Here is a 21,691-nt window from a genome sequence, read left to right on the forward strand (position 1 = left end):
ACAGTATTTGCAATGATGTACTGCTGTCTGAATTAAACTTCTTTTCCAGAACATAACAAAGGACCCAGGCACCCTTCTCTTTCAATACTTTTTAGTACGACAAGTACTCTAAATAATGAGTTCCTTCAGAGATTCACAGACAATTCTCTCCCTGGGCTTCAATCTTTCCAACATAACCTATGCTTTTCACCAATTGTCTGTGTTTGAAATAAAACTTCAGCAACCCTAGTCTGGTGAATGGAGAAAGAAAATAAAATATCAAGGAATGAGTAACTTTTGACTTCTGATCTGAGTTTGCTATTAGTCCCAACAGGTTGCAAGACTTCTGAAGAGATGAGCACTAATTCTCTTCACAGGCTGTCAGCAAGGCCTCCCTGTTCCCTTATATCATCAGTGCTGTGCACAAAAAGCCCCAGTTACAGGTGAAGCGGGGAAGTTTATTTGTAAGCTCCAGAAATACTCAGTAATAAGAACTCAAAGAACAGAAAAGTGGACTCTTGTTTTCTAAGTGCCTCCTGGGATTTTCCATGACACTCTTCTCAGAGAGAGAAGAATTTCTCTGTCCTTCCTCTGTGTTTCAGAGTTCCCTTGATGACCTAGGCTTCTTTAATACAGCAGTCACCACATTGCTCTTCTTACTTGGGAAATGTAATGAGCACAATAAGACTGACTGGATTTCACTCTTAGAAATGGATTTCTCAGTGTGGAAATACAGAACAAGTGATGTTTATTTTTCTAAACTCTATTTCCCTAAAAAAATCTGATTCCATTCAGAATTATTCCAAAGCATCTCTCTTCATGACACTGCACTGAAAATGAGCAAGAATCATGAGATTTGCTTTAAGCTATCTGGGACATTAGATGCCACAGCGCACCTCTGCACAGCGCTGAGAGCCCAGCCCTCAAACCAGAATGGAGCTTTAGCATAGTCAGGGGTCTCTGGATAATGTCTGAGTAGAGCTCCCTGTTTCTGTCCTGATTCCACTGGAGGACCCACATGTAACTTTGTCATCTGTGGTTGCCCTTCCTCTCTCTTCCCTGTCTTCCTCCTCTTTTTTGATTGCAAGCCTTTGGAGCCAGGATCTAGATATTGAAAGTGACTTGCAGAAAGCTTGGAACCCCACCATGAGGTGTCTATGAGAGATAAGGACTAAGATAAAATATGAAATAAATAAAACCCACAATGCTCATATATTTGGATAAAAATCTTCTAAACCAACCAGAAGTGTAAGCCATTTTACTGTATCCAGAAAGTAGTAGGTTGACTCAAAAAATTTAGGTAACATACTGATTTCAAATTTCATGTGCTTGATAATGTAAGTGAATAAAGTTCTCCTATCACCAGGATATATTTAATGTTAGAAGTTCATACTTCATGAGGCAGTTTAGGTAGAAGTTTAAAGGCATTTGTCAGAATAAAAAAAAATCTTATGTGCTGCACAGTTTTGTGATGATTTGTTGCAGAAACAGCTCAGAGTGTTCAACAATCCTTAGAAGGTGTCACATAGTGCCTGTGGGGCTGGCATTGCACACCATGGACGCAAGAGCACAGAAGGAAAGCAGAGCTGGGATGGGACCACAGGTTAACAAGCCAGAGGGAAAAAACTGTAGGGAAAAATCTTCATTGGTGTCTGTGCACATTCTGGTCCCACCTCATAGGTGTAAATGCTGTGGATGTATTCATTTGTCTCTGCACACACAGTAAGGGAGTCACTATAATTCTCCTTTGTGAAAGAATGAAACAGTTTAACAGCACAGAGGTGAGTCCAGTACAAAATAGCTGCAGAAACCCTATCCTCACATTCCTGCTTTTTTCACACATGAATTCACACTCTGTATATGAATAAATAAACTGCTTCAGTCTAAACCAGGTTATAATACAGAAGAATCTTTGAAAAAAGAACAAACTATATTTTCGTCCACAGTGAAAAACTTGGATCCTTTTCCCTGAAACTTTATTGTTCTCTGGTACTTTATTTGGATAACAATAACCTTAGCATATTTTGTATGAGTTCATAAGCTGAAGGTTAATTACCATTCAGCAGAGATGGGAACAGTGCTGTTCAGAGAGTTCTATAACTCTCTACATAGCACTAACCTGAAGAGTCACTACATAAAAATGGTACTGAAAATGCAAATGGTGTTGACTCCCTCAAATCTCCAGGATAATTCTTAACCTACTTTCAAAGAAATATTTCATGGAGGAAACATGGTTTATATTAATAGAAACTGGATGTAAAATTTAAAGATAATTTGAAGATGACTTTTGTTATTTTTCATCACCCATAAATGCATTCAGATATATTCATTATGCTTGGAGGATTCAAGATCTCCATCACAAAGTTAATTTGAATTTTAAAAAAAGTAACAACAGAAATTAATTTCATTGCAGAGAAACAGCATAAAAAGCTAAGATCAGAGGAATAAATAAAACATGAAACAATTTAAAATGTATTATTAAACTAATGCAATTAAATTTTCAATATTTTTTGAGTAATTTTCTTCATCAACTTCCTAATGACCAACCCATTTCCTAAACTGAACCTCCCTGAGAGAGCTGTCTAGTGTTTCACCACCTGCCCCTACTAAGAGTTACCTGATAGTGTTTGTGACTCCCCTTCAAGCTGTTGCAGACTGCCTCTGTCCTTCTTCACTAACAGCCAAAGCTCTCTCTCCCAGTCCTGAGAGAACACATTCTCTAGGCCCTGACCACCTTGGGGATGCTTTGCTGGGCTCACCACAGTTTCTTAGCCCAGAGGGACTGTGGAGGTTACCCAGATTCACTTGGCAATGACATAATTTACCCCATTTAATGTGGGCCTCAGCCCTGTTTTGAGTGTCGGTTTCCACCAAATGACTTCTCCACAACCCTTCAATGGCTACAATGCTCGCTGCACATCCAATAATTTATCATTGCAAGTGTCCCCCTTGCTTTTTGGACGAGTCAAACCAATTATGTAGGTGATAGTGAGAAAACCACACGCCCACTATGTGTATAGATCACATAAATATTTGGGTACAGGGCATCAAATATTTTTGGCTTTAGTTGGTATAAAAATGTGTTGGAAAGGAATTGCAAGCTGATTTAGTTGATACTTGAATATTACCAAACTTCTGAAACTTTTGTATCTTTTTAACAGCAATTAATATATTTGTTAATGGAAAGCTAAGGATGTGTCTTGTATTAATTCAAAACACTGATTTTAATTTAATGTGAAGTTTTCAGATATTTGAGCCAAATAAATCTGTTTTCACTGTTTTTAAGAGCATGAAAAGATAAATTTCTTTCATATTAGTGTTAGCAACTGCACCTTCTGTTATGCAAACCCAGATAATTATATTTCATAGGTTCTCCTTACTGAGAGAGAAAAAAACCAAATTGTCCCCCTAACTTCTCGCTGAAGTTTTTGATCTTGAAAGTTCTTTTTGAATTTGATCATGAAAATTCTATTCAAAGTGCATGAAAAGGGAACAAAGCTTACTAAAATTTTCAGTAACTTGATGAATACTAAATACCAATATGCAGCTAAATTCTTCTAAAAGCTGCTTATATTTGGCTAGCAAACCATATTCTCCTGGAAGACACATTCATATATCTATGACTGCAGACAGGCTGGCTATGCCAGTAAATCTGTTGTAAATATTGCAGTAGCTATTACCTTATTAGAAATAACTATTTATAGAAGTGCACTCCTAAAGTGGAAATCTCTTTCTTTTAGGATAAAATCCTAAAGATTTTTACTTGAACTCCATAAAGAATTTTAGTTTCTATGTAAAATGTTTACAGATTTACAATAAAATAGTAATATAAGTAAAACTTATGTGGTTTAGGAATATTTATTCTGCATGCTTTTATGTAGATAAATAAATAGGTAGGTATAAGCCAAAGATCTAACTACAAAAGTGGAGAGCAACAGAGAAGTTGACATAGCTGAGTCAATAAAACACATTTGAAAAATTGCACAGGTGTAAAAGAACAAATCTGTTTACAGACCATTCTCTTACAGAGCAATAATGATTTCTCTTTTTTAAAAAAATCACACCCTAGTTTTTCATGTGCAGCATTAATGAAGAGTCTTTCTATAAATCCAGTAAGGTAGATTCTGATCTGAGAAGTCAACATATAGTTACCCTAGAGCTAAATATTCACAAGGTAGAGTGTGAGGAAAATACTGCTTCATAGGCAAAACTCTGTGAATTCACTGTTATTGTGTCCTTATAAGCCTTGTGAGGAGTGGCTGAGGTCACTTGGGCTGTTCAGCCTGGAGAAGAGAGCTCACTTACCAAAATGTTGCTGAATGCTTGTTCATTTCACAGGCAAAAAGATGGTATCTGTCTGTGTGAGCAGTGACAATCCTTAACAAATACCTTTTCACAATACTAAACTGTTTGAGAAAATACCCTAACAAAATAACAATAGTAAAAAAGTCAAAATGCATTATTGGTTAGGATGCATTTGATAATTTGGAGAGATGTTGTATATCTAATTTCTTATATTTCTTTTCTAGTGCCCAAAAATACACACTAATATCTTGCTTCAAACACTGCACTTTTTTTTTGCTTGATATATATATGCAAAGCTCAAGGATTATCCAATAAAGAACATCCTTGATGGCCTTGGTCAAGGGTAATAAAGGTCGTGAAGGCTGTCCTTTACACAGACTGCATCTGAATTTTTTCTAGAATATTAACACACATATCAATAAGGACTGTCATTCAACCTTGAGGTGCAATTAAAATAGAGAAATGATGAGCAGTACTTGGTAGACACTTTTACTAAACTGGTCTGTTTAAAACAGAGCATGAGATTCAGGGCAACAAAAAGTTGTGTGGCAAGGTGCTATCTCCTGAACTCCACCAGTGGAAGGTGAGTCAGACTAGTCAGCGTAAACACAAGTTTTAATTTCCCATAGCACAGAGATCATAGAGACTTAGGTTTTCTTCTCCAGAAAATAAAGGAATTTAATCTTTCAAGCCTAGCAACCAGTAATCTCTCCCTAAGGGATCACTGCTTACATAGATGCAAAGGTTTTGTACATAACATCGGTATGTGTATCACTTGTAAACTCACAAAAATACACTGAAAAAACATACCAAATTATGTAAATCCCACATAGCCAGGTAAAAATCTCAAGCCTGTGCAAGTGATACTATTCTTCAAGTCTGGTGAGGTTATAAAAGGAATGCCCAGAAGTGTCACATGATTAAATCAAGCTTGTGACTGCACATCTGGGAATTTTTTACCTTTGCCCACTTTTGATTAGATGTATATCTTTTTATGCACAACATATGATTGTATTGCCCCCAAATATCCAGTACTATATACAGACCAGACTGGCTCCACAGAGATGAGAGCCCAGCTTCCTGCTCTATACAACCCTAAGCTGTCTTCAGAATTCAGAAGATCTCAAGATGAAATTTACTTTTAACAAGTCATTAGAGACCAGAGCAATGTAACCAGGTATCTTAGGACAATACTCAGAATATTTCATCATCTTCATGGTTGAAGTTATGTTATTTACCACCCTGACCATAGTTTTAAGATTAAAACTCAACAAAATGGGAATTACACAATGATACCCAAACAACACAGTTTTTTAGCAGATCAGCAGGTAAAAATCACAAAGAAAAGGGTTTTCTCTTCCACTCTCTTATCAGCAAGGATTTACCTAGCAGGTCAGCACCTTGAGAACCTTCCCTTTCAGCAGCAAAGAGACACCAACACCTTCATGCTGCACAACTAAATGATGCAAACATTTGTTCAAATCAGGACGCATTGCAGTTAGCCCTTATCTAAAGTTTTTAGCTAGTAGACTTCAAAAGCTCTCATCATCCATGCATATATCCACATTTCCAAGCAGTATATTTTCTCCAACAGAAGAGAAAAACTATTCTGGACCCAAAGACAAGCTCAGCAGGCCTGGCAGGTGGGAAGCTATTTTTCACTTACATTGTCCAGAACGAGCACAAAGAAGGAATTTGCCTACCAAAGAAGAGTCTTTTATTTATCCTTTCTATAAACTTCTCTATATTTTCAAAATAGCTGAACTTTCCTGCTCACCTCTTCTAATGAAAAATTGCATCAACTAATCTTTATAATGTACTTTCCCATGTTTTTTAGTGACTGTTTAGTGAGCATGTCTCATTTTAGCAGAACCTTTGGCTGGTTCTGCTCTAAGCCTAAGAACCTCAAAGAAACAAGGATGCAAGCAGGATTGACAAGTATGGGACTAAGTCATAATCCCCCAAAGGCCTGCTCAGCTAATGGAAAAGTATGATAGAACTTATTGTTAGGATCCTAAAATCAGAACCTAGATGCCAGTTTCACATCTGCATATTTAGGTGGTTTTGAATCATAATGATTTTATTCATGCAAGCCCAGCTCAGATTCAGAAATCAATTCTTCTCTGACTGAGTTCCCAAAAGGATTTTATTCCATAAGTTTTCTTTCAGTTTGACTTAGCCTGACTTGCTTTTACACATCTGATTCTCTTAATATATGCACAGGAAAGAAGGCAGTAATGCCCCATTTTTAAGATCTTGGTGGCTGGAGGCTGGGAAGTAGAAGACCTAGATTTCATTCCCTCTTATGGAGGCTGGGATGAGTGTTTTTCCCTTGGAAGAGACCTGGATCCAGATCACTCTCATGTTTTTGACATGAAATACTAATTAGATGAAATACATATACTGATTTCAAATAAGTAAAAGTATGGGAACCTCTTCAAATAAAATGGCAAAATGTTTTCTTGAATTCTCTCAAATTTTTCATATCTGGTTTCAAGATGACATTTCTGTTCAGAAATAAAAATTATCTACCTCTTCCTAATAACCTTAAGTTGAATTGGATAAATGCCTATGAAAAAAAATCAGGTATAGGATGCCTCTGTTTAGATATTTTCTTAACTCAATATGCAAACTTACAGGATACGTTTGAAAATATTGTTCTTCGCTTTTCCTCAAGTCTTCTGTGCTCTAAGAAATGAAGTAAAAGGTTTTGAACTCATAAGAAATACTGTCATATCTCCTGAACTAAGAAATGAAAACAAAACTAATAAACAAAAAAGTCAAAAGCTGTAAGTGTCTTAGAAGCTAATAAAAGGGAAAATGCAACAAACAGCACAAAGCCTAAAAATAACCACCACAAAGCTCCAGTTCCTTGGCTCTGTGGAGCTTAAAGTTCCAGGCTCCTGAATGCAAGCAGGTGAAAATGATTGCAGGAGAAGTGTGAACACAGCCTTAAACAGCCTTAAGAACCTTTCCTATCTGGAGGAAGGCTGTGTTTCTGTATGCAATATGCAGCTGGGATATCTCAGCACTGCAAAATCTGAATTTTAGAAACATGTTAGTTCAAATATTCAAGCAGTCTGTTGTTAAAGTTTTGAGAACTTTGATATACCATTTTTACTTAATATATTGTCTCATTATACACATAGGTCTGAGGCTTCCATGTCAAATTTAGTATTTGGAAAACCAGTTTGATTTTCCCCTCTAAATCACTCTTAATATTTGTCCTTCATTCACATTGTAATATTTATTGCTAAGCCATACAACAAAATATTGTAAAAATTTTGTTATTGCTATTACATAGGGCTCCTTAAGAGGGAAATATTAAAAAAATGTATCACAGATTATTGACCTATGTTTAAATTATATTTTCACTTACTAATAATTAGTGTAACAGAGTGAGCAATTGAGTAAAAGGTTATATCTATAAAATTATTAAAAAGGATTAAATTATGCCCAGCAGCTACTAGTGAAAATGCACCCAGCCATGGCTATCTATACTGCAGTTGCACTGTCTCAGGTGGAAATTGCATATTAATGTGGCCCATTTCGATTATGCTATAGGCTTCTCTGAAGATGGAACAGTGAGCTGACTAAGATAAAGTACTAATGAAACATAATAAAATGTGGATGTTGATATTGAGAAACTAATGGCAATTTTGTACTTCTGCTGCTTTAAGTACACTATTGTTAATTACTAATTTTAATTTCTTCAATTAGTAAGCGCTCTAGGAATTTTGAATAATTTCTCCCTAAAAGACAAAAGGAAGAATGACATTCCATTTAGTAAACACACTTCTATCAGAAGGAAAAAAAAAAGTTAAAAGTCAATTATCTTTGAACTGTTTTTGCCCTTCTATAACTGTACCTGACATTAATACTTATTTTATTCTATATTTTATATCTTAGCAGATCATTTGAGGACCTGCCTAAGTATAGAGACTACAGGTCCAATATTCAAACTATGTATTAAAAGGAAATAGTTGTTTATTGTTATTAGTTTTATTTTTTAATCAAAATTGAGTATCTCTTTTCTTTTTAATGACTTTTGCTACTCACTGATCCTTAAATCTTTGCTGAAGTCCAGAGCCTAAGAGTACTTAATACAGGGCTTGTTTTAGGGCTGGAACACACATGGTAATACTCCAGAAGAATCTATCCGGTGCATCCACTAACCAATCCATTTTTTGATTGTTCTTTATATAGAAACACGCAGAAAACTAACTACTAAAAATACAAGATTTAATTTAAGAATTGCCTATAATTCTTTCAATTATCACACTTTCTCATTTCTTATCATCCTGAAGCTTTATCCACACAGTAATTAAAAATTATTTTCCCCCCTCCGTTGACAAGTCTTCGATTTTGGTATGACAACTCTTGTTTTATAATGAGGTGAAAGGATATTACTGGTAAAGAAAAATGGACTTCTCTGCTTGCTAACGACTGTCAAGTATTATACTTCATTGAACATACTGTCTTATTGGGAAGAAAATAGTCACATGGAGTTCCAAATGTGTACTGGCATGTTTATTTTTATCATACAAACAACCATGAATTTAAGGTGACTTCCTCCAAAATTAAAAAGAGAAAAGACTCCTTCTTGTCTCAAACACTGGCAATTTCTTCCTCTAACTTTAAAGGTTTTCAAGGAGCTGTGAACAAAAATCACAAACATGGTATTATCTTTTTTGGCGTCTTTACTGCCCAGTTAGGAAAGGGAGGATAAGGTCCAATGAAAGTTATGTCCTGTGTTTTGTAGGCTAAACCTCTAGACAGGAGGCTGTGTCCATCTGTGTCATTTATAAAGTAAATATGCAGAATCTGGATTGCGTATTTAAACTGTATTTTCTTGGCTCTAAGTAGTGTTAATTTTCTGTTGCTTCCTTCTTCATTTGGTATGTAAAATCTGCATAACTTTCATCTCACACCAGCAACTCCTTTAAATGACCTGGCTTCATTTCTGCAATATATTTAGACCATTTGTTTACAAAGGATTTTGTGGTATCTGTAGGTGACTTAAAAATAATTTAGGTGGTTCCTCAAGTAAAAGGACGAAGGCCAGTTTACAGAATGCTCTGCTACCCGACCTTCATGGTGATAACTTCCACTATGGAAAGACTTTCCATTCTCTGGCCTTTGGAAATGCCTAGCTTTAGTTAGATGCTGATTCATTTCCTGCAGCTCTTTAAATACAGCCAGCTGTGTGTGTGCTGTTGAGGGTCAGTATCATTTAAGCATTGTTTCAGAGACTTCCTGTCCCTGAATTCTGTAAGAGGGAAAAAAGTTCTGTTTTGCTGTTTGGTACCAGGTTTTATTTTTTTTTCCTTGGTTTTCCTTTTTTTTTTTTTTTTTTTTTTCTTAGGGTGTACATTTCTCCCTAAGTAAAAACAAGTCCTTGGGGGAAAAGCTTCTGTAAATGACTGATAAGGAATAGAAAAGGAAGTACAGAATCAAGGCATCTAGTTTTTTAGCCAGTTAAATCCCTCCAAGTCTAGGGCATCAAAGAATCTGAAGTCTATGTACAAGAACTATGGGAAATTAAATGTATCCTTTACATAGTTTCATAAAGAAAGAGATGTTGTCATAAGGAACATTAGAGATTATCTGATTCTGTGAGCCTTAATTTATCCACTGTTACATTGCCACAGAGTATGCAGTGACAATGACAGCAATAAAAGAAAAATCCAAGAGCTTTGAGACCTTGTTTCTCTATTTGCTTTCAATAATAATTCAGGCTTTGTGTCAAAATAATGATAAGTATTCCCACAAAGATGAACTATTAGTGATGGGACTTTGTTTCTTAGTTTCTTATCACATCAAAAAGGGTAAGTCTTTAATTATTTTATTAAATATTCATTTTGGTGACTGTGAAAATATTAGAAACAAAAATATATTATACAAATGGGTTTATAACTTACACTGTCTCAAGGCAAATCCAGCTATAAACCACATTCCCTCTTGATTAATATCTCAGCAGTGTTTACTACTCTTCAAGTGCTAGTACAATGTTTATTCTGTTCATTATACAGTTTCCTGTATCACTGTGGTGTTTATTGTTCTTCTGTGTATTTTTGACCTCTAAAGTTTTATCTGCAGCTCTGCTATTAAATTCACTCTTTCTTTTTTTTCAAATGTGGATTGATCTTGCTTGTATATTCCTGAATTTTTCAAATATTTAACATGAAATTATCCTTATGTTGATTGGCGACACAAAGTCAGAAGAGTTAAAGTAGCCCTGGAGAGGTCATTTGCTCTCAGTGGGGTTTGTACAGTACCAGGAATGCTGGAGCAACATGGAGTTCACCTGTCAAAAAGGGGTAAAACTATTTTAGCCTGTGAGTAGTCAGTGCTGATTGAGAGGGTTTTAATCCAGCTTTGAAGCAGGAAGGGGATAAAATCAAGCTCATCAGAGATGAACCAAGGGGCAGCATGTCAAGGTTGGGGGTGAAATCAATAATCCATCTGAAGTGCATCTTCCATTTTCTGACTCTGAATTGTGCTAAACACTCTGGAACACACTCACAGTCTTATAGGGACAAGCCAAGGACTCCTAAGGAAATAAAAGCCAACAGGGAAACACCAGAAGATTTTTTCAAAGGAATTAAGGTGTGTTCCTCTAGGACAGCAATTTGGTCTACAACCCAGCTGAGGTGCCTTTAAACCAATGCACACAGCATGGGCAGCAAACGGGAGGAGCTGGAAGCCAAGGTGTTACCAGAAAACTGTGCTCCTCTTGCCGTTCCTGAAACTTGGTGGGATGAATCCCATGACAGCAGTGGGGCTATTGATGGTTACAGGCTGTTCAGGAGAGATGGGGCAGGAAGGAGAGGCAGAGGGATTGACCTCCTTCTACATCAGGGGGTGGATTGCGTGTGGAGAGCCCTCCTTGAAGAGCAGACATGAGCAAGTCAAAAGCCTGTGGATAAGAATTAGAGATTGAGGCAACAAAGGGAAGTGAGTGGGTGGTGTCTCCTACAGGCTGCCTGATCAACAGAAGAGAAGAACACTGCTTAGACATGGCTTGATTAAAGAACATGGCGTACCTCAATAGGGAGACTGAAGCTTTTAGAGACCTACACCAGCACTTGTCAGTTGAATAGATCACTGGTGTAGATTGACATGGAGAAAGAAACAGGGAATGAGCTGTTTTTTCAAAGGCAGAGAGAATAAACCATATGAAGAACTGATATGGTAGTATATTAGTTATAAAGGGAGTAACTGTACTTTCGAACTTGAGATGGGTACCTAAAAGACAGCCTACATCTTTACTCATGACTTTTTTATTTTAGGCTCTTAAAGATTTTAGGCATGGAAATAACACATCTATAACACTTAAATGTTAAAGGACAATTCTTCCACATTAATGGTGAAATTATAGACAAAACTGGGATTGGAAAAGAGGAAAAGAAATGGCAGCAAAATACATTTTTTGTGCAAGTCAGGAAGTATATTGATGTCATAGGTACTCAGAAAACACAAACAAATGAGACATGAGAAGCAGGACTTCAGATTTGCACGATATTTAATTTTTTCTCTGAGCCTAAGATTAATTATTCAATTTCCTATAAACCTGCAAGTTACTGGTATTTTACAGTCACTCCAATGGCAACTCAGACAACCTTCAGGGATGTGGGCTGCATCACCACAGGCTCTCCCTGGTGAATCCAGTGGTTTTCCTTTCCAGAGGGTCTCAAATATTCATGAACCAAGCACATTTGGTCAGGCAACCAGCTAAATGTTATCTGATGTAAATTCATTGAAAGATGTGTAACTGAGACAGGAAGGGCTGCAGCACTAAAAATAACAAACAGCTGATTAACTAGTTTTGCTCCAAACTGCTAGGTAATGTAGAAACTGCCTGCTCCAGACCTGAGAGGAATTCCCAGAAATCGTACAAGGTCCACAGAAGTCATTTGTTGGCTTAAGTGGTGCTGTGTTGAACCCAAGATGTTTCACATGAAAGAAAACAGCTTTAACTGATCAGCTCTCTTCCCAAATGAGTCAAATCAATATAATTGTATTTTGGAATGCATCCCTACTCCTTTGAGTTCAGCACTGGCTTGCCTTTTTCTTTCTTTTTTTTCTTTTTTTTCCATTATGATTTTAAATATCACTTTTTGAATACATTTTAGGTAGTACCATTTTATATTGTTTTCACCTACTTATCTATCAGCTGTAAATACACGTTTAGGTGATGACTGGTAAAGATTCAAACATACGTTTATCCAGATTGGATTTCAACTTCTCTCTCAGTTGGTAACACCTTTTTAGCAGTGACCTCTTCCAGCAGATGTCATTATGTTGTAAGCAGCAAACAGAAAGCAGGCAAAGCCTGTACTGAAAAACAGGAGCACCAGAAAATGTTTAGTGCTCTTAATAATTGAACATTGTGTGTATGGAAGCAGTTGCATACTAAAACATTAGGTAATCTCTTATTTTTCACACTCTTGCTCAAAATATATTCAAAACACATTTTCAAACCTTGAAACAGTAAAATGACAAATCTTAAAATGCAAAACTACCTCTACATTTAAAAGTGTGTGTTTGAGCCACCATTAGGTATCTCATTATTTCCTTATGTTATATGTATGGATTATCTTTAATATTAATAAAATTTGAAATCGCTGAAATGGAGTGCAACTTTTGCTTCCTAATAAAAGATTGCTATTAAGGTTTTTTCAGACAGAAAGACAATATAGCCTGAATTTCTTGACTATAGGAATGACTCAGATTCAGTGAGAGCAGCAAGCTTGACAAATTCTGTTATTTCTGAAGTATGTTATGATACTCCTAAAGTGCAAGTAATGTGGGACATATAGTCAGGTACTATTATACCTGAAACTAATGGTCTGAGTTCTCAGGGGTGAGGTAGTTCTAATCTACAGTCATGTCCTAATTCAGGAGAGGAAATTGTTTATTGTGGTGTGTGTGTAGACTTTTCTGCCCCTCAGTTGGCAGATCTCACTGATGACTATATGATTTCCCCTCGGAGATGACTGCACATTTTCTATAACCATCAACTGAGCATCCATAATTGCCAAACAAATCAGAGTATATTAAAGTATCCCAAAGCATGAATACTGCTCTTGTTCTTCAGCTGCAGTAGTTTGACTGTGCTGTGAGCAGATGATCTTTCACAGTGGAGACAGGAACTGTGTTTAGAAGAGGAGCAATATCAACGTGAGGGGATGGGAAGCACGACTGTCATCCAAAACAAAGCCATTGATGCTTGTGAATATGCAACCTGACCCTGCCTGACTAGCAGTTGTTGTATTGCAGTAGTGCTCTCGGATGCCAGTCAGAGATTACTATTCCCATGGCCGAGTGCATGAAATGAGAACCTGGAGGAAGCTGTGGTCCAAGTGAATAGCTGCTGTGCCAAACAGTGATTTCACAGATTGCTACAGGCTTCCTGCACAGCAGTTCTAAACTCTCCAAACCCCAGAATAAACAGGGTTATTACAGTCACTTAGAGAATTACAAAGGATTTCTCTATGACACAGGCACATACAAGACTCTTCACAAACAATAGGACAATTTATTGAAGCACCAATTCTCTGCAGTACTGTTTTATGCATATTGTAAAGATCAGAAAATCCATTTTATCCTCAAAAGGCAAGTTATTTTATTGAAATTTTATTGTTATTTTAAGAAAATAAGTTTTTCTTTCATCCTCTTCTTTAATGAAAAATGGAATGCACCATTAATTATTCGTCCATGTATAATGGTGCCCTTTGTGCTCTATTTTGGAGACTTGTTGGCTTTTAATTTTATATATATATATATCAGCATCTTTTTTATTATATTCTTATTGTAAAATTTTAAAGGACTTTAAAAGTGCTTAATTGCAGTGATGCTCAATCTGTCCTAGAAGTGCCCCTGGGAATCACTTGAATGTCAAATACTAATTCATAGTGGAGACTGATCTGAGCCAGAGGTGCGAAACTCTACTAAGGGAAGAATGTGGACTCTGCTCTTGAATTTCACCGTCTCTGACACAATGACTGAATCTCAGCATTTGTTATTTCCAGTGTGAAGATAGAGACATGGTAGCTTAAGCCACAGTTCGTGATGATGCAGCAATGGTTTAAACAACCTGCTTGGCTTCAGCTGAAAAAGCCTAGAGGTGCTCATGTAAGCAGAGAGCATGGCTCAGACCAACTGCGATAACTAACAGCTGGGAAAGAGAATTCCTGAAAACTCCCCAGCATAAATGAGTTAGATATAGATAAGGAGATTAAAGATGGGCATGTAGGCTACACACAAGTGAGGAGCTGCAGAGACAAAACCAGCATGGGCTAACACACCTGGGGAGAATGCAGTAATGCAAATGTTTGTTGACACCCTCTGTGGATGAAGAACAGAGACTGGCTATCAAAGACCCAGACACAAAATTGTCCATAAGAATTTGCAATGCTTCTTTTTTATAGTTTTTGTAAGATTCAGGAGGATGATATATCATATCATCATCCCACACCACTCTTACCAACCTGTTATCAGTCATGCTCTTTGCAGAGAGAATTTAAAAGCTTTTCAGCCTTGCGTAAGCAGAAGATTCCTCTGGTGTTAAGGTAGGAATGTGGAAGTGCTAGATCTCTTTTGTTATGCATAGGAAAGGTCGGAAAATATTATCAGTATAAGGACTGAGCTGAAATCAACATACAACAGTTTTCAGAGTGGAAAATATTGCCAGATAAAAACTACTATAATTCACCAGAGGTTTGGAAACCCTTTCTTATGAAATGAAAAGTCTTTATCTGCAATTAAGACCTTGAGACATATGAGCAGTCATGAAATGTTGTTCCAGAAGGTCAGCAACACCATGTATTCAAGTCATTCTCTCAAACTATGCCTTCATTATTAGAAAGCTATTCTTGACAATGACTGTGGTACCATCAGAGTGAGTGACAGAAAACATTAGGTTTTGGGTGAGTTTTCTTATTTGTTTCTACATAATATTAAAAAATTTCTACACATTTTCCCCTGCAGCCTTGAAATTATTCCTCTCAAGTCCTTTGTCCCACTTCGAGTTTAAGTAAGCTAAAGTATACACTAAAGTAATTACACATAGCCATATTAAAATTCACTATAATGCATCTGTCCAATCTTTTCTCTTTTCCTGCAGTTTTTTTCAAGGTATGCCTTTAGACTTGCTTCATCATTAGCATAAAAAGATGACTAACAGAATATGCATTAACACTTAGTCTTAGGTGACCGAATTTACTGCGCACTTATGGAAACTGTACTGGAGTGTTCTCTGTTTTGAGCCCAGGGGGTTGCTTGAGCTGGTGTGTGCATTTGAGCCACGCACCCTGAACATTGTGCCCTCATGAAGAGAAATCATGCAACATATTTCATAGCCAGCAAATAAGATAGTACTCAGAATAACATAACTGTGATTTCACAGCGTAGATTTTAAGTCTCATTTGACATGGATGCGGTACACACTTAATATTCCCAGAGTTCTAACACAATGTCTCTCAAAGAATTCCTCTGCTCTTTTAATTTTTAGCTGTCATGCATTAGTAAATAAGTGAGAACACTTGTGCCTTTTCTTTACTGAGATGCATGCAAAATGCCTACTCTGACTGCCAATATTGTAAAGTGATTTTCATTGTGTGTTTTACGGAATTGTTAGATATGTTGGATGAAATCATGGTCTCCTTTGAAGTTAAGGAGAGCATTACTGTTGACTTAATGAGACCGAGATTTCTTTTATGTTCAAAGTTAAGCAATGTTATTCACTTTCTTTTTTATTAAAATATACTGCAGAAAGTTAAAAAGTAAATCAGTACTTTCAGTGTTGCATCCACAACATCTAAAGGCCTAAAAATGTCAGTAATTCAAAAATCCTTGTAAATGGCTTTGAATGCCAGACACAAAGTTAGAATTTGTATGAAGCCAGAAATATATGAAAGCACTTTTTCCTGGCACCAAGTTTGAGTTGGATTAACAAATCCTTATAAAAAAGTTCTATAGAATTTATTTAAAATGAAAATCTATCTTTTTATAAACTACTTACCTTTATGAAATAAAAAAAAAAATAGGATTTATGATAAAGTATTATGCCAAAGAATTAAAAAATAGACAAAAATATATAGTACTTTACTAAAGACTATCAGCTTTTACATTGATTTCTAGGAAGTAAATGCAATGTCTGTAGACTCCTATTATTTATTCTGAATGAGAGTTCCATAGGGGGTATGAGGCAATATATGTGATATACTGAGTTGCACCTGTTGAGAACTAGAATTTAGAAATTCTTCACATATAAAAGTAACATTTTTAAAGAAATTACTTCATATTTCAGGATTTTTTAGAGAGTATTTGTGTTATGAACATGTTTAGACATAATCTGAGGTCATTCTTCACATCTCATTTCTGGAATGGACATTATAAAAGCATTTCTTTCAGGAGAAGTTCATCTATTTTTAAGAGGTAGGAGTATGTGGACATCATCAGTTCAGACTCAGATCCTAAACATTGATTAGGCAATTTTTGATGGAAAACCAGGATTATGTAGGTTATTGTCTTTTACATGTCTTATTGTGGCTTAGTGCCTGTAAGACAAGGTCATGACTGTTGAAATAATTACACAAAGCTGAAAGATGGTAAAACAAATATTTGACACTTCAATACAATGGTTTTCCTCACTATTAAATGGGTATTACAAAAGCAGTAGAAATCTTGCAATCTGATGCGTGGTAAAAAAATTACAATAGCTAATCTGAGAGCCCTGAAGGCTTAAAATGTCTACTGGCATCTAGCAAACATATCACCACGGTCAAATGGACAACTTTCAGGATGCCTTGGCCAATTGCTTCTCCAGAGGCACTATCTGGAGCAGATGGCTGCTTATAACCAGCTGATAGGCAGCCATTATTGGGCTAGAATATTTTGCTTGAATGCTTTTGAAGGTCTTTCTGTCAGTTATTCCATGTTCAAAGGATCAATGAATATTCCCAGTTGAGATGAATTTTAGATAAAACATAATATACAAGGAATGTGTCCAAGAAAGAGGAGAAATGTAAGTGTAAATGCCTCTTCATCTTGTATTGGCTCAGAAGACAGAAAAATATTTCAGTTCCTGTGTCTCTCAAAATTTGAAACGGTGAAAAGATTGATATTATATTATCAACACAAACAAGAATTAATTTTAAATGTTAATTAAAAATGTACCAAACACAGATACTTAGCCTTTGCCTTTATGCCATATCACTTTCCCACATTTTTAGTCTATTTGCATTGTGAATTACAGGCAACGGTAATGGAGAAATGTTCACCTATATATGTTAATGTTTGATCAAGGTACATCTCACTTTTTAAAAGCAAGTTAAATGGAATCCTACACCCAGATCAGAGGTACAGCCTTTAATTTTAGAGTTGCAGCTATGGATACATTTGTTTCTTTCCTATTTTTCGTCTCTTTCTCAGAAACCAAGTCTTTCTAGTTTTTTTATTTTGAGTCTTCTCACAAATTCTGGCTTCTATATTTAAAATAAGAAGTGAACATTCTGACAGTTTGTTTTCTTAAACACCTATCTGTGAGAGCCCTGGAGCCATGTACGGTATTATAGGGAACCAGAATAATACCTTAATGACTTCCAAACAGCATTCAAGTTGCCTTACTTATTCTAGTAAGAAAGAACAAAAGATTTTTAAAAGGTGGATGTCATTATCATGGTCCCTTACATGGAGGCACAGAGAATGGGAATAGCTACAATCAACTCATCATGAAAGAAACTCACTCTGCAGTATACAGAGTATGGAGTATTTGTTCAGTATGCAGCAGTATAATGAAGCAGTGAGAAACAGAGATTATGCTTTCAGTTTTATTCATATTATGCATAAGAATTCCGAATTCGCTCTTTGGAGGATAAGCATCCTAAATCACCTGTAAAACATTTGCCTTATCTTTCAACATTAAAGCGGTAGTAGAAGTACTGCTGAGTTCTAAGAAAAAAATTAACTCGCTTAGGTAATCAGTTTAACGTGTTGCAAGTCTTCCAGTGAAATGTTAACTTTTTATACACAGAAGAGCTTGTGAGCACTTAGGCCTAGAAAAGAAACCCACAGGCCCCTCCTTACACCAATTTTTTTTTTTTTATTTTTTTGAACTGAGTAGAAAATATGTATAAGAAAGTGCAACTAAATATACTTCTGACAGCTCAAATGATACATAAATATAAGGGCTGACAAGGGTTGGTTTGTCATTGTAGTTCACTTCGATCAACTCTACATGGTTCTGTAGGACAATGAAATTCAATGCACTTATAATTTCCAAAAAAGTGAGCTCAGATTCTTTTAAAAGCATTTCTATGTGAAAACGGATCATTTACATGCCAAAAGCACTTTTAATGTGACATATTTAGCACATGTATTATTGAGAACGAAAGCTGCTTGAACTTAGTGAATTTTAAAGTCTATAAAATGGCACCCTGCTGAGCAGAAAGGTAGCTGTTCAGTGAATTTCCCAGTTATGTGATTATTTTGAATAATAGACTTGTACATAACTTTTTTATGAAATTAAAGGTATGACATTTGCTTTAGTTCAGTCCTGTAAATTGCACTTTAGAACATAAAGAATGGGCTGATGTATGAATTTGTTGTTCCTCCGAGCAATTTTGCTGATTTTTTAAAGAACAGTTTTATGTTTCATCTATTGAGTAACACATCAAACAGTTATCTTAGTAGATTTAATGAGCATTCATGTATATCTTAACACATATGAGGAACAGCCAGGAACCTCAAAAATAAAAGTATTGTGTTTTGCTTTGGTTGTCCAGGACTCACCCAGGCTCTGATGCAAGATGATGACTAGTTTGATGAAAAGTCCTAACACTTAGGAAGCATAATTAAGAGAAGCATCTGGAAGTACAGAAGCATAACAGGTTCATTTAATTTGGCTCGAGTACTCTTTGACTTGATTAAATACACCGTATACTTCACTGTCATGAAATTGCACAGTGCTACCTGCTCCGAGACAAAGACGAATCAGCAGAACAATGTGTCTTATCCTGGATTCTTGGTTTTGTTTTTTTCCCCATCAGGGCAACATGAAGCACTTCAAAATATAACATACATTTAAAAAAGCATCCATGCATGAAAAATATAGAAATAATCATTATTTCTTTTCTGAATAGGTTTTGGACAAAGGGTGAATGTTACAATATTAGCACATGACCTAACTTCAGGTGAAAAACATGTTCCCTAGAAATGATTCTCTGTCTGCTTACATTGCTGCCCCACTGGCAAGAGTTCACCCGATACACAGGAACCATGAGCTGTGCTACTTTTATCACTGGAGTCCAAAAGGATCACAATGACTAATGATAGAAAGGCACAGCACACAACCCCATGTTAAAGCTAAAGAGTGAGCAGACCATTTGGAGTTATATGCAGGCTTAAGCACTTTGTGGAATTCAAGTCTATGAAAGGGAATCCAGAGCATAAAATGGACATTTGGGAAGGATATTCATGACATTTTCTGGCTGTAAGTTGTTTGTTCACACCAGGTATACAGCAACCCACAAATAAGGGGCTTGCAAAGAGTGCAGAAAATCCTTTTTCCAAGGATCACTGTGCCTTTAACTTAAACATCCATACCAAAAAATCCCCAAGTCACTGTAAGTTGGCTCTGTGTGGAGAGATTAAGGCAGAGACCAAGTCTCCTGTGATTTGTAAAATCTCCCACCCTCAATGTCAGAAATGCTGTTCTCTCAGTGCATAATGCAAATATTTCTAGCACTTTTAAATAACTTGTGGGCTAGGAATGAGAACAGTGAGACTATTCCCAAAAAGTACATTTAAATAATCATGTCCCCCCATCCCTTTTTATTTAGATGCTTTCAGGAAAGATATTCACAGGTATAAAAATGAGCATATTTCATATTACACGAGACCTTATCGTAACTTGATCATTTCTTGCTCTTCTGTTTTATTCCCTTATGGGTGGGAGTGAGGAATTATATTTACTTTTGACTTCAAATCTAATTTAAAACCAGACTGCTATGACAAGCACAACAGAAAACTAGAAATGTAGATTCAGGCACTAAATGAATCCAATGATTTACTCAAAGGGCATGAAACTCTTCTAGGCATGATATCTGCCTGAAAATTTTTGGGAATTCAGTGCTCCTAATGATAGACAGTACTCGTTTGATTTAATGTGTCTCTGGAAAGGGCAAAGGACTCATGTGGAAGATGGGGTAGGTCACTTCCTAAATAAATATCCACAGCAGTATGGATGCTTTGCCAAATGTATGCACATTTTCCCTTAACTTATAGCCTACAATGATGCATTACAATTGAAATAAAATTATATATGAATCTTGCTTCCTCGACTTATTTTCAAGTGTGTCATGGAAAAAAATAGCAGATTTTCAAAATGCCATAAATGAGGCAGTAAAACAAAAATAAGAGCTTAAAACTGTTCCCTGTTCACTTATGAAACATGTTTTGAAGGTTTTCTCAGATCACCCCCTATTCTTCATATCCTGTAGTAATCCAACAGTTACTAATCAGACAAATATGTTGGGGTGGGGGGAAAGGTTGCTTTTAGCAGACAGGCGGCAAGGTTTTAATTTGTAGCTGATAATTTGCTACTGGAAGCTTACCCTGATTAGTCTTCTTGTGGCACTAACAGTTTTTGAGGTAGTGTGAATTACCTACTGTGTATGTTTTTACCACCCATTCAGGGATGAAAATGAGTTACAACCTAGGCCTCAATTAAAGCTTGAAATAAGAAAACCTGAAACTTCTTTTATGTTCTTACTTCTAAAGAATAGAATTAGTTGCTTCTGATATTATTGGAATTGTAATTCACACTCCTGAAAATCCAGCAATGGATCTTTCAACCCTTTACAATGAAGCACATTTCAGCTGTTACCCAATTATGCTGCCTTTGCTCCAAGTCAAATCATCATCCAACAGCTGAGAATTGAAACAGACTCCATTTGTGAAAATGAGCGGTGTATTTATCTGTAATGCAGAATGTTTTTAAGTGTTACTCTAGCTGTCATGTAGAAATTAGGATGTTATTGCTTGTTCTATTAATTCTCATTTCTGGGAAACTGATTTGTAGGTTGATCTCATCAGAACTATATGGTAGGCTTTTCGATATGCATTGTATGCAAACCATGCCAGTAGGCATCACAACAAATAATGTATTGCCCATGATTTTAAGCATCTGGCTTAAAATAAAAAACTCATCATGAGAGTTATTATTTTTCAAACAATGTTGCCCTTTTTTGCACATCGATGCCTAGTAGTCTGCTAATCTAAGCTGACTTTCACACAGGATGATGGAAAAGATATGGAACTAATAAATACAAATTACAGAAAATAATATTTCCCTTACCTAAGCTTACCCACTTTCTCTTAACAATGTACAAGTATCATTAAG

This window comes from Melospiza georgiana, chromosome 6 (genome assembly GCF_028018845.1).
Source record: "Melospiza georgiana isolate bMelGeo1 chromosome 6, bMelGeo1.pri, whole genome shotgun sequence".
Taxonomy (NCBI): domain Eukaryota; kingdom Metazoa; phylum Chordata; class Aves; order Passeriformes; family Passerellidae; genus Melospiza; species Melospiza georgiana.